Raw genomic sequence first — 7,625 nt, 5'->3', positions numbered from 1 at the left:
TGTTCAGCGCCCTCACAAACCATCTGACGGATCTTGTTTCCAAGTCTCTAGCACCTTCGGTTCCGGAGTTATGAGCGTTTGAAGTTTCCCATTCAAGTCAATGGGAAGTGGTGAAATCCGCCTAAGTGTTTTTGAAAAAACGTTCCCCAGAACATGCTTAGGAGCACGTTTCAGGCCATTTGGAGTCTATATATACCTATAAGAAAAATTGAAATTTTCTTGAAATTTAGTGATTTTTTTCTAAGTGTAACCCTAACAAAATAGTTTTTCCAGAAAGTGGTTAGGAGCACGTTTCAGGCCATTTGGAGTCTTTTTAGTTTTTTGTGTTTTTCAGGAAAATGAAGCAGATGTGAGCACGTGAGCGAGTGGAGACTGTGGCTACCCCCCAAAATGTGGCCATGGGCTAGGGTTAGGGTTAGGGTTAGGGTTAGGGGGGGGTTAGGGTTAGGGTTAGGGTTAGGGGTTAGGTGTAGTGGATAAAGTACTCAGAGTCTCACCCTATGTTGACGCATGTCAACATAGTGTTTGTGGGAGACAGAGGAAGGCACGGGCCGACGCAAGTTAGTCCCCAGGTCACCTCCCACTTGCTATCATGAGCCATATTAGAGGAGAACAGAAGAAGGAAGATGAGGAGATGGGGGGGGAAAAAGTGGAGGGAAGGGGGGAGGACAAAATAGGGAGAGAGAGCGATCCAAACTTTGCACATGTAAATGGCAGACCACAGTCCACTGTCATAATAGACCTAATACTCTGTTATTGACCAATTGGCATAAAGCAAATGAAGGTTAGCAAATCACCAAATCAACAACTGTCAGACATGTCATGTAAATGGAGAGAGGAGAGAGAGAGTGTGAGGGAGAGAGAGAGAGAGAGAGAGAGAGAGAGAGCGAGAGAGAGAGAGAGAGAGACACACAGAAGTAGTTTATACTTAAAGCGTAATTGCAAATATCATTTATTTATTTATTTAGTTTTTAATTTTTTGTTTTTTTCTTTATTTTTGCGCATTTGCTAATTAGTTCTAGCTGAGTGAGGTGGACAGAGCAGGGTGCGGAATCCTTGCTAACAGCAGGCCCCTCCATGTGGTACGCACCAGTGGAGTCCGACTACTGCAGCCAAAGGAGCCAAAAGGGTCAAGCGGAGTACTCTGAACAGTGCTGGAGAGCCGCCCGTAGGCTAGCTCTCGTGACACCATGACAGACATCTCTACTTCTCAGCACGTGTACGAGGAAAGTCAGTCCAGCTGTAGGAACGTGCCCAGTGCCCCTTGTCACAGATCGTCGTGTCGGTAGACCACAGATACTGCAGGGACTGAGCGGGATTCCCACACTGAGCCTGACTCCCCTAACACCTACTAGCAAAGCGAGAACCTGGTGGGGTTTGTTCGCTTTGAAAGCCCATGTGTCTGTATTTAAGAGCACGTGGGCAATTGCTGCCCCCGAAACTCCAAACACGAATAGAGGAAACCTCTTTTCGATCACAACTCTACCAAGTCCTGTACTCACTGGGACACATCCTCAGTTGTGTGCCTTAGGATCATTGAGTGTTTCGACCACTTAGCACAAGACACTCTCCCCCAAGGAAGGTCCACCCAAAGATGCGCTATCTTTGGGGTGTGTCCCTCCTAAGCTGCTCTACACTAGCCACTTGTATTTTAAAAGAGACCATTTTTAGTGCAAGAGTTGAATTGTTTTTAGAAATTGAGAGTTTTGCAGGTCAAATGTTAGGCAGAATTGTTTGATTGTCCAGAGCTAATTTGACAAGTTTAAGTTTGTTGCAATTTAGAGACTTTTTTCGAATTTGTTGGTTATTTAAAGCATTTTAAGTTGAGGAAGACAGAGAGCTAAAATAAGAAGGCGTTGGAGTGCAAAGTAGACTTACCCCCTGCTGAGTCCTGGATCAATTTGAAAATGGCGTAAAGCAGCAGTGGTCCAGCTGGGCAGGGCCATGTGCATATGGCCTCTTCCAGACCCTGTTGTCCATCCCATGGGAGTAACCATGACCAGCCCCGTCAGTGCGGTGCCTTCATGGCTACCCCAGAGGAGATGAAGGATCAAAGCCAGCAGAGACACGCTCTGCCTTTTTGATCCCCCATGGACTCAGGGCGAGGAAATATCCAACTCTCTGTGTTCCATACACCGCACAACCCCAGAGAGTGGTGAAAAATAAAAAAACATAAAAATATTAAAATATTAAAAAGATGAAGAAAGTCCAAAAGGGCAGGAACTCCTTGTTGCAGGATTCTCCATGAAGGAAACAGCAGCAGGCATAGTCCAAGGGGAGTGGTCAATCCAACTGTTCTTGCTCTTTCTCATGTCCTGGCTGTCTGGGGTCTATACTGTAGCTAGCTTCCTCTGTGACGGTACAAGTTCCTTTGATGTTTTACTGGTTGTAAGTTTTATTCTTTTTAGGATAAATGTGTTCTTTAGTATTGCTTTGTTACATTGTGTTGGTTAAAAAGTGTAATAACCCTGTAATTATGGCGTTATTAGTGAAGTTTTGTCTCAACCTGGCAGTGCAAAGCATGCTGGGTAAGCGTGAAGTCACACCCCCTTCTCGAGTTACCATTTGGCTTTTATTTTGAAAGTTCTAAAGCGGATGTAGTTTATTTTGAAAGGGCTTGGTTAGCAGAACAGGAACTCAATGACAGCAGCTTGATTGACAAAGAAGAAGAAGAAAAAATATATTTCTAGTGCGTGTCATTCCTATGAGATTATAATAATAATAATAATTATAATCCTATAATATTGTCTTTTGCTTTTTGAGCGAAAGGTTGTAATAAAAATGTAACTATTCAGATTTTATAGCGTTAGTTGTCTTACACCGTGAGCCAGGGGGGTGGAGGGTTCATTGATCCTCTGAGTGAAGAGGGCATTATAACCACGCCCCCTGTGCCTTGTGTGGCCACCGTGGGGTGACAGCTGTGGAAAGAAAATATCTAAAGTTGTTTACCATCTCTTTCCTCAAGTGGGGGGGTGGTCCTCCTCCCACTCATTACTACTTTTGACATGAGCTGTTTACTGGAACAGAAGTTATTAACAATAATAAATATGAATAAAAATCATAAAGAATCATAATAACAATAATAACTTGAGTGTTCATTTTAGAGAGAGAAAAAAAAGGAAGGAAGGTTGGACATTTGAAAAAGGATTTAGGTTTTTAGACTGTAAAGAAATGACGGTTAGGGTTAGAAAAAATAATCGGGAAGGTGGTATATTGGTAAAACAGAGAGAGGAAGAAGTAAGAACAATGAAAGAAGAAACAGGAAAAAATGGCCGAGACTTAGTTAGGGTTAAGCATTTGAGACAGGGAGTGTTTTTAGGTTAAGAAGAAAAATGAAAGAAAGGGGGAGGAAAAAATGTAAAGAGTTGGTTAGGTTTAGGCATGTGAAAAGGGTTAGGGTTAGGGTTAGGAGACAACACAGAAAAGGCTGAAAAACAAGCATGCATTAGGGTTAGGGTTAGGCATTAAAAAAGAGGATTAGGGTTAGGGTTAGGGGTTAGGGTTAGGGTTAGGCATTAAAAAAGAGGATTAGGGTTAGGGTTAGGGGTTAGGGTTAGGGTTAGGCATTAAAAAGTAGGATTAGGGTTAGGGTTAGGGGTTAGGGTTAGGGTTAAGGGGTCAGGGTTAGGGTTAGGGTTAGGCATGCAAAGAGGGTTAGGTTTAGGCATTAGGGTTAGGGTTAGGCATTAAAGCCATGGGGGTTAGGGTTAGGAGAAAAAACAGGGAAGGTTGTACAGTAGAAAAGGCAAGAAGAAAGCAGAGAAAAGAAGGGGTTAGGGTTAAGATTAGGGGTTAGGGTTAGGGTTAGGTTAGAGTTAGGCATGCAAAGAGGGTTAGGTTTAGGCATTAGGGTTAGGTTTAGGCATTAAAGACATAGGGGTTAGGGTTAGGAAAAGAAACAGGTAAGGTTGTACATTAGAAAAGGGTTAGGGGTTAGGGTTAGGGTTAGGTTTAGGCATTCAAGAAATGGTTAGGGTTAGGGTTAGGGTTAGGGTTAGGGTTAGGGTTAGGGGGTTAGGGTTAGGGTTAGGGTTAGGGTTAGGGTTAGGGGTTAGGGGTTAGGGTTAGGGTTAGGGTTAGGGTTAGGGTTAGGTTATAGGGATGAAAACCACCGTTGTCACCCCCTGACAAGACTTTATTTGTTAATAACTTTTGATAGGAATGTCGTAGAGACTTGAAACCAAGTTCTACCCCCCCCTGACTAGGCATGGGCTTTCCAACGGTGCCATCCCCGAGTCTGTACGAGCTTCCGTTTCGGAGCTACGTCACTTCCGGTTTCGATTTTCCGTATCTCGGGAAGGGAAGGTCGTAGAGACTCGGGACCAAGACTGGCGTGTTCAGCGCCCTCACAAACCATCTGACGGATCTTGTTTCCAAGTCTCTAGCACCTTCGGTTCCGGAGTTATGAGCGTTTGAAGTTTCCCATTCAAGTCAATGGGAAGTGGTGAAATCCGCCTAAGTGTTTTTGAAAAAACGTTCCCCAGAACATGCTTAGGAGCACGTTTCAGGCCATTTGGAGTCTATATATACCTATAAGAAAAATTGAAATTTTCTTGAAATTTAGTGATTTTTTTCTAAGTGTAACCCTAACAAAATAGTTTTTCCAGAAAGTGGTTAGGAGCACGTTTCAGGCCATTTGGAGTCTTTTTAGTTTTTTGTGTTTTTCAGGAAAATGAAGCAGATGTGAGCACGTGAGCGAGTGGAGACTGTGGCTACCCCCCAAAATGTGGCCATGGGCTAGGGTTAGGGTTAGGGTTAGGGTTAGGGGGGGGTTAGGGTTAGGGTTAGGGTTAGGGGTTAGGTGTAGTGGATAAAGTACTCAGAGTCTCACCCTATGTTGACGCATGTCAACATAGTGTTTGTGGGAGACAGAGGAAGGCACGGGCCGACGCAAGTTAGTCCCCAGGTCACCTCCCACTTGCTATCATGAGCCATATTAGAGGAGAACAGAAGAAGGAAGATGAGGAGATGGGGGGGGAAAAAGTGGAGGGAAGGGGGGAGGACAAAATAGGGAGAGAGAGCGATCCAAACTTTGCACATGTAAATGGCAGACCACAGTCCACTGTCATAATAGACCTAATACTCTGTTATTGACCAATTGGCATAAAGCAAATGAAGGTTAGCAAATCACCAAATCAACAACTGTCAGACATGTCATGTAAATGGAGAGAGGAGAGAGAGAGTGTGAGGGAGAGAGAGAGAGAGAGAGAGAGAGAGAGAGCGAGAGAGAGAGAGAGAGAGACACACAGAAGTAGTTTATACTTAAAGCGTAATTGCAAATATCATTTATTTATTTATTTAGTTTTTAATTTTTTGTTTTTTTCTTTATTTTTGCGCATTTGCTAATTAGTTCTAGCTGAGTGAGGTGGACAGAGCAGGGTGCGGAATCCTTGCTAACAGCAGGCCCCTCCATGTGGTACGCACCAGTGGAGTCCGACTACTGCAGCCAAAGGAGCCAAAAGGGTCAAGCGGAGTACTCTGAACAGTGCTGGAGAGCCGCCCGTAGGCTAGCTCTCGTGACACCATGACAGACATCTCTACTTCTCAGCACGTGTACGAGGAAAGTCAGTCCAGCTGTAGGAACGTGCCCAGTGCCCCTTGTCACAGATCGTCGTGTCGGTAGACCACAGATACTGCAGGGACTGAGCGGGATTCCCACACTGAGCCTGACTCCCCTAACACCTACTAGCAAAGCGAGAACCTGGTGGGGTTTGTTCGCTTTGAAAGCCCATGTGTCTGTATTTAAGAGCACGTGGGCAATTGCTGCCCCCGAAACTCCAAACACGAATAGAGGAAACCTCTTTTCGATCACAACTCTACCAAGTCCTGTACTCACTGGGACACATCCTCAGTTGTGTGCCTTAGGATCATTGAGTGTTTCGACCACTTAGCACAAGACACTCTCCCCCAAGGAAGGTCCACCCAAAGATGCGCTATCTTTGGGGTGTGTCCCTCCTAAGCTGCTCTACACTAGCCACTTGTATTTTAAAAGAGACCATTTTTAGTGCAAGAGTTGAATTGTTTTTAGAAATTGAGAGTTTTGCAGGTCAAATGTTAGGCAGAATTGTTTGATTGTCCAGAGCTAATTTGACAAGTTTAAGTTTGTTGCAATTTAGAGACTTTTTTCGAATTTGTTGGTTATTTAAAGCATTTTAAGTTGAGGAAGACAGAGAGCTAAAATAAGAAGGCGTTGGAGTGCAAAGTAGACTTACCCCCTGCTGAGTCCTGGATCAATTTGAAAATGGCGTAAAGCAGCAGTGGTCCAGCTGGGCAGGGCCATGTGCATATGGCCTCTTCCAGACCCTGTTGTCCATCCCATGGGAGTAACCATGACCAGCCCCGTCAGTGCGGTGCCTTCATGGCTACCCCAGAGGAGATGAAGGATCAAAGCCAGCAGAGACACGCTCTGCCTTTTTGATCCCCCATGGACTCAGGGCGAGGAAATATCCAACTCTCTGTGTTCCATACACCGCACAACCCCAGAGAGTGGTGAAAAATAAAAAAACATAAAAATATTAAAATATTAAAAAGATGAAGAAAGTCCAAAAGGGCAGGAACTCCTTGTTGCAGGATTCTCCATGAAGGAAACAGCAGCAGGCATAGTCCAAGGGGAGTGGTCAATCCAACTGTTCTTGCTCTTTCTCATGTCCTGGCTGTCTGGGGTCTATACTGTAGCTAGCTTCCTCTGTGACGGTACAAGTTCCTTTGATGTTTTACTGGTTGTAAGTTTTATTCTTTTTAGGATAAATGTGTTCTTTAGTATTGCTTTGTTACATTGTGTTGGTTAAAAAGTGTAATAACCCTGTAATTATGGCGTTATTAGTGAAGTTTTGTCTCAACCTGGCAGTGCAAAGCATGCTGGGTAAGCGTGAAGTCACACCCCCTTCTCGAGTTACCATTTGGCTTTTATTTTGAAAGTTCTAAAGCGGATGTAGTTTATTTTGAAAGGGCTTGGTTAGCAGAACAGGAACTCAATGACAGCAGCTTGATTGACAAAGAAGAAGAAGAAAAAATATATTTCTAGTGCGTGTCATTCCTATGAGATTATAATAATAATAATAATTATAATCCTATAATATTGTCTTTTGCTTTTTGAGCGAAAGGTTGTAATAAAAATGTAACTATTCAGATTTTATAGCGTTAGTTGTCTTACACCGTGAGCCAGGGGGGTGGAGGGTTCATTGATCCTCTGAGTGAAGAGGGCATTATAACCACGCCCCCTGTGCCTTGTGTGGCCACCGTGGGGTGACAGCTGTGGAAAGAAAATATCTAAAGTTGTTTACCATCTCTTTCCTCAAGTGGGGGGGTGGTCCTCCTCCCACTCATTACTACTTTTGACATGAGCTGTTTACTGGAACAGAAGTTATTAACAATAATAAATATGAATAAAAATCATAAAGAATCATAATAACAATAATAACTTGAGTGTTCATTTTAGAGAGAGAAAAAAAAGGAAGGAAGGTTGGACATTTGAAAAAGGATTTAGGTTTTTAGACTGTAAAGAAATGACGGTTAGGGTTAGAAAAAATAATCGGGAAGGTGGTATATTGGTAAAACAGAGAGAGGAAGAAGTAAGAACAATGAAAGAAGAAACAGGAAAAAATGGCCGAGACTTAGTTAGGGTT

The sequence above is a fragment of the Pagrus major genome, chromosome 9 (genome assembly GCF_040436345.1).
Source record: "Pagrus major chromosome 9, Pma_NU_1.0".
Classification (NCBI taxonomy): Eukaryota; Metazoa; Chordata; class Actinopteri; order Spariformes; family Sparidae; genus Pagrus; species Pagrus major.
This window is presented reverse-complemented; position numbering follows the sequence as displayed.